The sequence below is a fragment of the Alosa sapidissima genome, chromosome 1 (assembly GCF_018492685.1).
Source record: "Alosa sapidissima isolate fAloSap1 chromosome 1, fAloSap1.pri, whole genome shotgun sequence".
In the NCBI taxonomy this organism is placed as follows: domain Eukaryota; kingdom Metazoa; phylum Chordata; class Actinopteri; order Clupeiformes; family Clupeidae; genus Alosa; species Alosa sapidissima.
In genome coordinates this window covers 55,974,822-55,987,497 of record NC_055957.1, presented here as the reverse complement: position 1 = coordinate 55,987,497, position 12,676 = coordinate 55,974,822, and the positions used below count along the sequence as shown (strand labels likewise).

General features: G+C 40.9%; 1 protein-coding gene across 1 annotated transcript in view; it reads right to left on the bottom strand.

Annotated features, from left to right (window-relative positions):
- Positions 1-12,676, bottom strand: part of znf644a (zinc finger protein 644a) — a 90,085-nt gene that overhangs the window by 17,814 nt on the left and 59,595 nt on the right. The window lies entirely within an intron of this gene.

Sequence of the window (12,676 nt, the reverse complement as noted above, 5' to 3'; positions counted from 1 at the left end):
AACACTGCACATCCAATATCCAACTAAAAATACAAGAAAAAATACAAGACAGCTGATTTCATGATACATTTGAACATGCTACCATGGAACATATTTTCATATGCATTGATGCATTTATGGGAGGGCGAGGGAAAAGTGGGAGTAGGCCATCACGCAAACACAGGGGAGAAGTGCTAATAGCGATTAGGTGCGCCACCATATATGAAAACAGCGCGCGTCTGTTTTGCGGTGAAAAACTTAAATCCGAATTCCGGTTAAATGCATCAATTAGGCTATAGAAACTTTTAGAGACAGCTGATTCACTATTCAGAGCATCAGTTTTCATTGTAGACTACTTTGTTGAAAGCCGGGAAATTGTAACACAATTCCCAGAAAATACGTGTTCTGTCTTATCCGGTGCTTCAATGAGATTTAATTGAACTATTAATTATTGGTTGACCATCTGACTCCATTTATACTAGTCGCATATCTACCATTGGTTGAATCAACCACCAATCCGTAATATATAGGCTATTCCCAACGGATTATCTCTTTACCAAATACTGTTCATCATAAATTCCTTACCGTAACCACCAGAGAGATTGCTATCAATATAACAATTTATTGTAGTATTGTTGACATGTTCATGTTCATTATCATGTAGCCTATGATCGCTAAACTTTGATTCTTTTTAATGTCGCAATAGGTTATCTCCATTCAGCTGCGCTTGTGGTTCAGCTGTGGGCACGCAATTAGTGGCAGGGACAGGAGGTGATGAGCGATGTTTACGTAGCCTAATGAAGTGACAGCTTAGTAAATTCCTCTTAGTAAAACTCAGTAGCCAGTAGCGCTTTCTTTGTAGCCCTACATCCAGCCCTGAGTGTTGGCCTGTTTCCTAGCTTCTTCTAACTTTGCAAATTCAGCTGGGTGTTGTTACAATTGCGGCGCGCGAGTGCATATTTGACCCCGCATAAAATCGGCATGTCGGTCATGGTCGACCCCGCATAAAATCGGCATGTCGGTCATGGTCGATCACGTGAAAATCGGCCGATTCTGGTCACCAGCCGATCTATCGGTGCATCTCTATGTAGTAATAATAATAATAATAATAATAAAAATAATAATACATTTTATTCATAAAGAGCCTTTCAAGACACCCTCGCTTCAAACAAAAGGAATTTAAAAAATACAGACAATTTACAAACACAAAATAGGCTAATAAGTCATCATGGGTATCAAATCAAACAGAACAAGATGCAAGATGTGGCATACTCGCACAGCATTCCTGTAGACACAGGCTTTAAGACAGGCCTAGATAAAAACAAAGAAAATAAACAAGAGGCCACACATTTTACAGCCAAGACAAAAGATGCCAAGACATAAACAATTGTCGCGTCATCGTGCAAAACTTTTTTTCGTGAACGTTCTAATTCACATATTTGTAAGTGTACTCCCTGGGGACCAGCCGCAGCTGATCACATTTGTGACCGTAGTCCTCAACAGGTTAATGTACAAAAATGAATACAGGTTTGTATAGTATAAGTATATATACTCTTTTGATCCCGTGAGGGAAATTTGGTCTCTGCATTTATCCCAATCCGTGAATTAGTTAAACACACACAGCTAGGGCTGGGATAAACGATTATTTTTTAAACGATTAATCTAGCGATTATTTTTTCGATGCATCGATTAATCTAACGATTATTTTTTCGATGCATCGATTAATCTAACGATTAATTTTTTCAGTCCGATTCGATTATCGATTATCTCCCAATTAATTCACTAATAGCAACTTATACATGTTTATTTACACATATGAATTCTTTAACATTGCAATATATGTTTATTGCTCTTAAGATTCCAAAATAAAAGACTATACAAGTGCAAAGTAATGCATTCTTAGTCAGAGGTAGCATTCAACAAAGTTCAGTATGTCTAATTGAGTGCCTGTCATTTTAAGACGTTTGTGTGGGAATCCTTGCAATTAACATTAACACAGTTAAAAGGCTGCTGATGTGTGGATGCAATTCATAACGTAGTTAGTTCAAATAGCGGTTCGTACTTCTCCTTTGGACAAGCACTTTTGAGTCTTGGAAAACACTTTACACTTCCATTTACATCGGGATTTTGCAAACATTCAGAGTCAATAAAATGAGCCTGAGTAACGAATACAAGCAGCTGCAAGTAAGCATGCTAAACTTGACATCCAAAAAGTATTCTAACGTTAGCTGTGAAATACTGCTTGATTGCATACTGTAACTTAACTTAGTTTAGTCTCCTCAATGTACTATGTTGTGATAAGACCTTAGCAGAGTTTACCTTAACTTTAATGCTGCAGTTTTGAACAAATTTGCGCAGCATGGTCACGATGCTAAGCGGATTTAATAGCAATTTAGCCCACTGTGTTCTATGCAGTGCTTCTATGTGGCAACAACAATCGTGAATAATTTGTTAAATGCACATGTAGAGGAGGAGCAGCGGGCTCGTTACGAGAGAGAGAGGGCGGGGCGAGGAAAGGCTGTGTGAGTAAAAAGTGCAGCTCAATGAAATTATCTTATCTTTAATTTAAATAGAAGGACTATAACATAACATCAATGTGTGGTGGCCGGTTTTGATTTCGTGGTGCCCAGCCACAGATTAGTCAACGTATGGAAAACACTGAAGGTGTAAAATGAAAAATATTTAGCAGCACATGTTATGCTTGGCGAATCGACTCTCATAATTTGCGTCGACGTATTTTTTGCGTCGACGTCATCGATTACGTCGACGCGTTGTCCCAGCCCTACACACAGCACATAGTGAACACACAGTGAGGTGAAGCACACACTAACCTGGAGCAGTGAGCTGCCTGCTACAGCAGCGCTCGGGGAGCAGTGAGGGGTTTGGTGCCTTGCTCAGTAAGCCAGTCAATCTAGCCCAAAAAGACAAAAAATTTGCAACAGAAATGCCTCATAGTTTTTATTGCTCCTAATACCCCCCTGAATCATATACTAAAAGTCTTCTGCCGAAGATGGAGTGGAACATATTTTTATTTTAGATTAAAGGCCAAAGTTCTGCCCAACATTCTAAGTAATAGGGAATTTTTTTTTTTTTTATAGCCATCACTATGAAACTTCTCCAGTTGATTAGTGACATCAAACCAAAGAAAAAATGTTACAAGTTTTTGAGATTTTATGTTTATATATGCAAATTAGGCATTTAAATCATAAAATGTACCATCATTTGCATATAGAAAACACATAATCTGAAAATTGGATGAAGCCAGATTAAACATGTAGTGTTTCATTATGTTGAGACAATACAGAAAGACACAACTAAAGAAGGGACTGCGGCTTTGTTTCTCCATCATCCCATACTATTTAGAAGATTGGTCTCTGCATTTATCCCAAACCATGAATTAGTGAAACACACTCAGCACACAGTGAACAAACAGTGAGGTGAAGCACACACTAATCCCGGCGCAGTGAGGTGCCTTGCTCAAGGGCACTTCAGCCGCTTCCTACTGGTCGGGGTTCGAACCGGCAACCCTCCGGTTACAAGTCCGAAACGCTAACCAGTAGGCCACGGCTGCCCCCAACATATCCCCACACATAACTCCTCCCTAATCAAACACAACATATAGATAGGGAGAAATCTGTAATGAATAGTTTATAATAGTGTTACTGAAGTGGATAGTTCTCCTCCACAGTGTACGGAAAACTAATTTTGAGAAAACTCCCTTTAAAGATTACAGTGAAAGGGAATACATATTTCAGCGGAAACCACTATTAACAGACAAGTCATTGATATTGAAATCTGTAAATAGACAATACGTACCCAAAACCACTACTCAAGAGACTGATAGAAGAGAAAGACCAGTAGGCACTTTACAAAACAGGAGGTACATAACTGGCCAACAACAAAAAAAGTTCAATCAATGTTCTCATCCAAGTTTGCCGACATATTTGCACATATGCATTGGGGCAGCCGTGGCCTACTGGCTAGCGTTTCGGACTTGTAACCAAAGGGTTGCCGGTTCAAACCCCCGACCAGTAGGAACGGCCCTTGAGCAAGGCACCTAACCCCTCACTGCTCCCCCAGCTGTAGCAGGCAGCTCACTGCGTCGAGATTAGTGTGTGTTTCACCTCACTGTGTGCTGAGTGTGTTTCACTACTTCATGGATTGCAGACCAAATTTCCCTCACGGGATCAAAAGAGTCTATATACTTATACTTATATATCAGCAACATACTGAATGAAGTACCCTGGTGTGAATCCATCAACCTCTGTTTTCTGTGCTACTGCGGCACTTCTTTCGTACTTCTGTACCTCATTGGGGCACCCGTGGCCTACTGGTTAGCGCTTCGGACTTGTAACTGAAGGGTTGCTGGTTCGAACCTCCGACCAGGAGGAACGGCTGAAGTGCCCTTGAGCACCTAACCCCTCACTGCTCCCGCTGTTGCAGGCAGCTCACTGCGTCGGGATTAGTGTGTGCTTCACCTCACTGTGTGCTGTGAGTGTGTTTCACTAATTTACAGATTGGATCAGAAGACAGATCAAAACACATATCATTACAGATCAAAAGAGTATATATACTATACTACTACTATATACTATACTACATATACTATAATACTACTACGTATGAAAATGAAGGGGCTGCAGGATCTCCGCTTACAACCAACTATCACTGCTTGCTGCTATTTCTTACTTTGCGCTATTCTTTTGGGATTTGTGAACTTCTACCGGCAGTCCGGCACTATGCATGAACAACTTGGCCAGGGACTACAGTTATGTCAGCATTGCATTGTTGACTGGCTCTGTGGGTACCTTCACTTAATTTGACTGTCAGTGCTTCATCAGACGTTTGGTTCCCACAAAATATATTAATTAATATATGATTCAGGAGGGTATTAGGACCAATAAAAACTATAAGGCATTTCTGTTGCAAATTCTTTGTCTTTTTGGGCTAGATTGACTGGCCTACAGAGGCACTTCAGCCGTGGATGTGGGCATAGGAGAGCAGTACTCAAACCACTTTCCCGCCCACATTTTTCCTACTGGTTGGGGATTGAACCAGCAACCCTTCGGTTACAAGCCCGAAGCCATAACCAGTAGGCCACGGCTGCCCTATGGCTGCCTTGTCCAAACCGGAAGGTAGCGATCTGCTTGCCTCGCTGTCTTCAGCTGTCTAACGACTCACTTGCCGTAGTGACATCAAGGTACCATAAACTTTGTTTTGGATGCCCTAGCAAGATAGCAACACAGAACGACATTACCAGGATACCAGAAAGCAAAATAACGTAATGTTCGACTGCACAGTTCTTTACATCATTCAGCTGTTGCCAATTACCAACAGCTGCTCATAATTAGATTTTGAATTTTGGGCGTTGAAGGCAGCATGAAGGATACATCTATGCTGCCTTCAAAATTAAGGTATCTTAGAGGACAGAATTTTATACCAATATTTGATTTGATTGGATTTTTATTGTTTCGGACAAAGCCATAGTTTTTTTTGTTCGTGATAACCTTGTCTCTTCACATTTAATAAGACTTTAAGGTATCTTGATCTTGGTTCTTTCCAACATATACCTTACCTATGTCTTAAGAGGCTGAATTAATATTTCTGGCGTTGAATATTGTCATTCCAATAGCATAGGTTTCAGCATATGTGAGATTTGTTTGACATGACAGTGCTGGTAATCGTCATGAAATATGCAAGTCAAAATGACAGAGGTCTCCAAATATCAGGTCTGTAGGCAACATGTTACTCATAGAACCAAAAGGTTAATTAATTTATAATGACATTATTATTATTATTATTATTATTATTATTATTATGATGAACCACAATGTGCAATGCAACACATGTTCTTCTCACATGGCAGCACGTGCACAGGTCTAGCCAACAGTTATCTGAAAACCAGACCAGACCAACATTAAGCTATAACTTAAAGAAGATATTGTAATGCCGAGGAGTAGTTAGGAGACGGGGAGGCCTAGGTATCGTTCCAAACTCCGGTTATTTATTTTTCAAATGATGTACAGGCTAAGGTACGGGTAGCAGGAGGTGTCCACTACAAAGCAACAAACCGATCCTGACAAATCACGTCTCAATCACTCATCATTCACTCGCATCTGCCAACAACAGAAAACAACCCACTCGCACGTAATTCACCTCTACTCTGACTAAACTTACTAAAATGTCTTAGAACCCCCAATTCTATTCCCTCCCCTTATCAATCGCTAACCTATCCGAACCCCTAAATATTCCCTCCCGGACACCTCCCCCCAATCAAAACACATCAGAACTTATTGACACATTCTATGGCACAGAAGGGAGAAGGAGACACAGACACTCTCGCGCACACACACACACACGCGCACACGCCGGGAAAACAGAGACACAGGGGAACACAGGGGAAAGTCCAACACTGGAGTAAATAGCCTCGGCGCTACAATATGTAGCCAGAAACATTTTGGTAAGTGAAGTAGAATGTACTGTAGAGAGGTAGACGGAGAGTAATATTGTATGAAAGATTTAGCATTTTGGGAAAACCTGATCCTGGTGGTTAACACACTACACTACTGCTCTCCACAGCTCCACCCACATTTCCCCATGTAATTACAGTGGGTCCCCGTTAAGTTTGGACGGGTTCCTTCAGGAATCACGCACCCCATTTTCTCAGCAGAAATGGCACAAACTGCAGTTGACACAAACAACCACAAGGTGTCACTTTGGAGTTCTGCCACTAGTATTTTTGATACGACTTGACTTACTGCTTCCATGATGCATTTTCCAAGTCAGTAGAACAATCAGAGAAAGCTGAGCCATTACCAAACATATATGATAATACAATAGCGTGAGTTTATATATCTTATACCCTATTTGTCACAGTTACTTATAGATTTGATAGTGTAACGATAAGCGCATGAGACTTTCAGCGGGGGCACGGGAACTTAAATTGATCAAGGTAGTTTAAGCTTACACTTGACAAAACATTCTAATATGAAAATGTAGATGCAATTGTTGTAAGATGGTGCAGCTCCTTTAAGAAAGCACCGTGTGCAGGGATGGAGAGAGAGAAAGCGAGAGGGGATATGTGTTAGAACTTAGATGCGTGTGGAAAGTGCTGTTGAGACTGGAGCGAGTCATATTCAAAATAATGCAAAAAATAAATCCGCAGATAAAACCAATTATCCTCATTCATTGCAACCGCAGCATGCCTGCTTGCCGACGTTCAAACGAAAAATATATCAAAGCACCTTTTGCGTTTGAATGTAGCACGAATTTAAACAGCTTGACAAATGATTTAGCTAATTGATTATAGCCTGTACAGCAATTGTTGAACATTTACCTGTACAAGTACATTGTTAGCCTACAGACCAATTTCCATAGTGCACATCTTATCAACAGTTTGAATGCCGTGTGTTTCTGCATTGACAAATACCGTTCAGCACAATGATTCATGCCCAATTAATTTCCCCTGTTAAAGTGTTCGCCTTTGTTACACTATTTGGTTTCATGATGTAGCCTATGATAAACACCATATGGCCAAATACTCAGCTAATGTTATAGGCTATACAATTTCCCCTCTTAAAGACAAGCTGGTGTAGCTTATTAGACTAGGCTACTAAAATGCACCGACGGTAGCCATGGCAATGTGTAAAGTAAGCTATCACATGATTTCATGCACGTAAGTTCATGCATCTGTCAAGTTCGTACAGGGCCTCGCACCCCCTTGCGACGGCCCTGCAGCTCCTCCTAAGACAGCGAGGAAAAAGTTAAAATACGCGATAAACCCGGGAAAAGTTGACAGGTTTGTTTCGGTCCCAGTGATTATTTGTGAAATTGTGCAAACGACAGCCTTTTCAAGGCATTTCAAGGAAGGAGTCGTAGCATGCAAGCTCCCAAATTGACCCAGTAGACAGAAGGCATCAATAGCCTATTGTTGGGACTGGGGAGGGGCATGCGTTTTTTCACAATCACTTTAGAGTGTCATAGAAAAATGTCTTGCTGGCGAGGGAGGGTCACGTCTTTTTTGACTAACGCTCCCAAAACTCCTCCGGTAGCCCCTTAAATAAATAACGAACAGTCCCTAATTGATTATAGCCTGTAGGCCTACACCAGCAATTGTTGAACATATACCTGTACAGGACATTGACAGTAGCCCAGCCTAACAAGCAGATGTTGCAAAAAAGACGCAATTAATCAGAAATAAATAATGTAATCTGCATCGCTTTATTTAACAAACTGCAAGCAACACGAGGGTTGAGTTCGCTGTGAGGCCAAACCCAAGAAGAGCAGAGCCTATCTGCTAAGGCACTCGATAGGCTATAACGAGCTGTGTGCGCCTGGAAAGACAATAAGATGCTTTCTGAATAGCACAGCGAAGACGGCTCTGGCATCCCATACCCTCCCCCCACTTCCTGTAGCCTACCATTATGACTTTGCCGTTTTGGGACATTAAGCTTTTTCACGTTAAGCCCCCCTCCCCCACCCCCTTCTTTCACAAGCAGTGGGGGAGCGCGGGGCACAAAGTAACACTTTTTGGTAGACAAAGGAGGGTTCTCCGCGCTTCTGTCGTTTGGCCACAATCCGGTGCAACCAGGCCAGGACAGATATTTTAGAGCAGGGGTGTCAAACTCATTTTCATAGAGGGCCACATCATTGAATTTATAGGTTACTGAGGGCCACATAATCGGCGAACATGTGCATGGTGCAACCATGAAATCGGTATTGCAGTATGGCTTATTCAAAATTGGTGTGTAATGGTCCTAACCACTTTAAAACAGTGTGGCTGAAATAAAAAACAAAAATAAAAAAGCCTACAACAGTAACATTTTCAAATGCAACTTCTAGGCCTACAGTATTAGTTAACAACTGATCAATATGCATTCATGGACTGACATTGATGAGAATAAACTGCAGTCAATAATGTGCATAACAATGTCCATAACACAGATCACCACTAAAATTAACTGTGGCTAAGAAAGGTACTGTGTGTGTGTGTGTGTGTGTGTGTGTGTGTGTGTGTGTGTGTGTGAGTGTGAGAGAGAGAGAGAGAGAGAGAGCTATGGTACGTACACCCACCCATCCCCGCAAAAACAAATTCACGCGTGTACAATATTTGTCCGTTTCCCGGTTTTAGGTCCGTGCATTGCAAAAAAAGTAGCCTACATAGCATAACAATATCCACACGCAATAATACAACAACAACGTCTACGATGACCTATTAATTTGGACAAATTGATACAGCTAAAGTTACCTTTAGTTTTGTTCTAGCGTACCGTGACGTCTGGCTTTAAACAGCTGTAATCTAAGGTTCTGACAAGCAGACCAATTGCCTACCTTGTTCTTGCCCATCTGGAATAACTCCTCTAGCTTTGCTGTCTCCATCCTTTCTGTTTTCGTTGTTTAAACTTGTGATATCCATAACTAGTGAATTAGCCCAACATTGTGTGCTGATAACCATATATAGATAGCCGAGTAAAAGAAAACAACAAGTAGCCTAGTTGTGCCTGCGTGCGTATTATGTCTTTAAAGTTTAATAATGTTCTGCACCTTTTACTAAAGAATAAAGAAAATTAAGAAGACATCTGAGCTGCACCGGCGTCTCTCCTTCTCTAACACTTTTTGGCTTTGGCTAAATATTTCTAAAATCATTTGAGTTTCACTAGTCACATGTTTTAACAAGCAACACTTCTTATTGAACTAATAACAGACGTGTGTCGAAAATTGACTTTATTTTCCATACGGAGAAATAACATATGCAGAGTCTACCAAGGTCAATCTTGCCAAAAAAGCCCTCAAACCTGAAAACACATGAGGCAAAAGTGCAAAAAATCACAAAACTAACTAAACTAACACGCGCATATTTTTGTATTGCAATCATTGTAGCCTACAGTTGTAACAGCGCGTAACAGTCGTTTTACTCCCCGTATGCGCTCATTATAAAGAATGTTTAACGTGTCCCAAAAACAGCTATCAATGAATCACCAAACGTCTTATAAACAAGTATTGCCAGGAGCAACACCTTGCAAAAAATGATAACAATAGGCCTAGGCCTTTATATGGCTCTGCTCTGCCTAGATTCGAACTCAGAACTGCCTGAAAGTTGCAGACCTGTTCTGGAAATACGTGCATTAACCCACTCGACCGTCAGACAACGCTATCTGCTCCGAGTAGGCCTATTGGGTAGGACTGTAGCCTACACTGGTTGCTGTGGCACAGTCTTGAGTGACCGAATTCGTTTTCCTTTGTCATATGAATGCTGTCATTTTGTTAGCATTACTGTTAAGGAGATGCTGTAGGCAAAGGCTATATTTCAACCTCGTTAGTGTAGTAAAAAAAAAACAGAACTATTCACAAGGTTTCTGGGCAGCATATTTATGTTCTGTAGCAAGCAAACTTCTCATGACTACCGACAAAGTAGCCTACTGCCAGCTGACGAAGCTCTCATTTTAAAACATTATTGAGAGACAGGCACTGTACAATCAAGAAATCTTGCCACTGAATCCAAAACTATGTTAAACATTATGTACAAAGCTTAGGCTACAGGTGACTAGCATGTTGCAGGGGCTGCTAAAAACACAGAGAAACGCTGAAAACTCGGCCAATCACAGCCCTTGCTGTCGAATGCGCCGTCCGGTTCGACCGTGGAACGCACAGCACACTATGCTGCCCCCAAGCGGCTGCAGTTGTACTTACATTTCACTCAGCTGCGTGAATCACCTTGAATGAAGTGTCAATTTTTAACTGGGACGCACTGTATACCATTAAACCGCAAATTTAAGTGTAATTCCTGTAAAAAGTAAAAAGGGGTGTAATTGAGAGTATCTGAACTAGGGCTGGGCGATAAAACGATAGCGATATATATCGCAATAGACATGTAATCGATATCAATAAAAAAGACGTTCGATAGAACATTCGATAATTAAAAGCAACACACACCTCCCGCCTTACGTTGTCCATAAATAATAGGCTAAATATATCTTGCATTGTAGCTATGTGCAACTCGACCAGAGTAGCCTAGGCGATAGAAGTAGGCCTACCTCAACACAGACTCTCAATGAGTCCTTGCCCCTTGCGCTCGCTCGCTCTCTCTCTCTCTCTCTCTCTCCCTCTCTCCCTCTCAACAGGCGCATCCCTCCTCAGCATGCACATGTAATCCAAACATTCACAATCCATAGCTGCCAACTCTCACGCATTGCCCGCGAGACCCACGCATTTGATTAGTTTCACACACCCACACGCCAACTGTCAACCCGGTCAGATGCCTGAAAAATGAGTTTAGCCTATCTATAGATCTACCTGTTGAGCCACGGTTATGCTTTCAGAGACGGTGAGAGGGTTCAGGAGCACCCTGTCTGTGGAATTTTCTAAATTTTCTCTCATTTGTGATGCTACTTCAGAAGCCATCCCAGGCGCATTCTCCCCGCATTTCCCCGGCTTCAGGTATGCTTTGAGTATTATTGAGTATTTTTCACGCTGAAGTGTCAACCTGGTAGGTCAAATACCTGGCAGATGAGGTTTAACTAAACTAAACCTATACATGTGATATCACACATCATGTGAACGAGCGGAATCTAAGCTTTCTAATGATATTAGCGCCAAGTTGCTGTGATAAATGGTTCGCGAGAAAATTATCATTGAACCGACATGCAATTTTGGCTAATCATATTTGCATTTTGCACACAGTGCACACCCATTACTCTCGGTTAAATATCTCACTAACCCTTCACACAACACGTGGTAAAACCCAATATCACAATAAACAGCAAACCATACCGAATACGAGGATATAAAGCATGCCTCTGTGCAATAAGTGGTTCCTGCGTAATCCGGTTTTGAAATTGCAACACATTTCTACATAGCCTCATTGGGGCGAAATTCTAATGTATTGTATGTAAACTATTTGTCAGTAGGCCTACATAAATTTTTGTAAATTGCTCAGCCATAGATTATCCCACTATCATGGTTCTTATATTGTCAGGTTCCAGCCAATCCCACTTAGATATACAGATAAATGAATATATTTATATTGGCATGCTTCCTTGTGACATTAATGCAAAAATATGAAGAAAATCAAATAACGAGACACAAATATTTATATAAAGCCTGACTTAAGCCATATGCATAAGCCATATGGGTACATCCTGAAAAAGGAATAGCATAGGCTATAGGCTATGGCCATTACAATGACCAATATATTATCTTAAATGAACTAGCTGAATAACACAGGTGACCACTTCTGCATAATTTCATGGAGTGCTGAAATGTACACACATTTTTGAAAATTTCTGAACTGTGAAATGTAGCATATGTTTTTGTGGTTGTGAACTTATTGCAATATCACCATAACTATTCCACCTGTGTATGCATGGTTATAATTCTGAATTCCAAAAATAATTCTGTGGAAATGCATGGATTCCAGTTTCAGAAAATTATTTTTGGAATCTGATCCCTTATCATACCTGTTCATTCTTACTCGTCGCTCGACTTATCGTGACTAAATTCAAGATGGCTGCAAACGCTAAACTTCGTGAAGATACTGTCTGTATAAATCGTCTTGTAAGTAAACTACCAGTGCTTTTTTAAAGTTCTCAATGTCTCGTTTTAAATGTTAGGGCCCTCGGAAGTCTACCAATGAAGTGTGGAGATACATTGAGCCTCGTAAATGGTGTAAAACAGTGATTTATTTGCATGGCTAGCCCGA